At 39.3% G+C, this 920-nt stretch overlaps 1 non-coding gene across 1 annotated transcript; it reads right to left on the bottom strand.

Annotated features, from left to right (window-relative positions):
- Positions 1-476: 476 nt before the first annotated feature.
- Positions 477-584, bottom strand: LOC148564919 (small nucleolar RNA R71). Its single transcript, XR_015885303.1, has one exon. It is a non-coding gene; the product is annotated as a small nucleolar RNA R71 (small nucleolar RNA).
- Between the last annotated feature and the right edge of the window lie 336 nt (positions 585-920).

Genomic DNA, 920 nt, shown 5'->3' with positions numbered 1-920 from the left:
TTCTGCAAATCCACTTCCCAATTCCCTTTACAATTCAAGCCATTTACATTTCTTGCACTTTAAGATTCTGCAATTTACATTTCTTGCAATCTAAGTTTCTGCAATTTATATTACTTGCACTTTAAGATTCAGCCTCTTTAATTTCTCTGCACTTTAAATTCTTGCCAATTGTCCCTCTCCCTTTTAATTTCATGCAATTTAGCTTCTGTCGAATACAAACTACTCAAATCAACTCTTGATTCGCTAGACTAAGTCACCCACTAAACTAAAATTTCTCAATCCTTCAATCCCTGTGGGATCGACCTCACTCCCATGAGTTTTATTACTTGATGCGACCCGATGCACTTGCCGGTTAGTTTCGTGTTGGATCGTTTTCCGCACATCAGTTGGACTCTCAACCTAAAGATAGCCTGAACTCTTGGGATAAGCTGGTCATGGCTTTCTTAGCCAAGTTCTTTCCTCCTCAAAAGCTTAGTAAGCTTAGAGTGGATGTTCAAACCTTCAGACAAAAGGAAGGTGAATCCCTTTATGAAGCTTGGGAGAGATACAAGGAACTGACCAAAAGGTGTCCTTCTGATATGCTTTCAGAATGGACCATCCTGGATATATTCTATGATGGTCTGTCTGAGTTATCAAAGATGTCACTGGACCATTCTGTAGGTGGATCCATTCACCTAAAGAAAATGCCTGCAGAAGCTCAAGAACTCATTGACATGGTTGCAAATAACCAATTCATGTACACTTCTGAAAGAAATCCTGTGAATAATGGGACTCCCATGAGGAAGGGAGTTCTTGAAATTGATACTCTGAATACCATATTGGCTCAGAATAAAATATTGACTCAGCAAGTCAATATGATCTCTCAGAGTCTGAATGGATCGAAGGAATCATCCAACAGTACTAAAGAGGCATCTTCTGAA

Source organism: Arachis ipaensis, chromosome B5 (genome assembly GCF_059453495.1).
Source record: "Arachis ipaensis isolate K30076 ecotype BB chromosome B5, ASM5945349v1, whole genome shotgun sequence".
In the NCBI taxonomy this organism is placed as follows: domain Eukaryota; kingdom Viridiplantae; phylum Streptophyta; class Magnoliopsida; order Fabales; family Fabaceae; genus Arachis; species Arachis ipaensis.
This window is presented reverse-complemented; position numbering and strand designations above follow the sequence as displayed.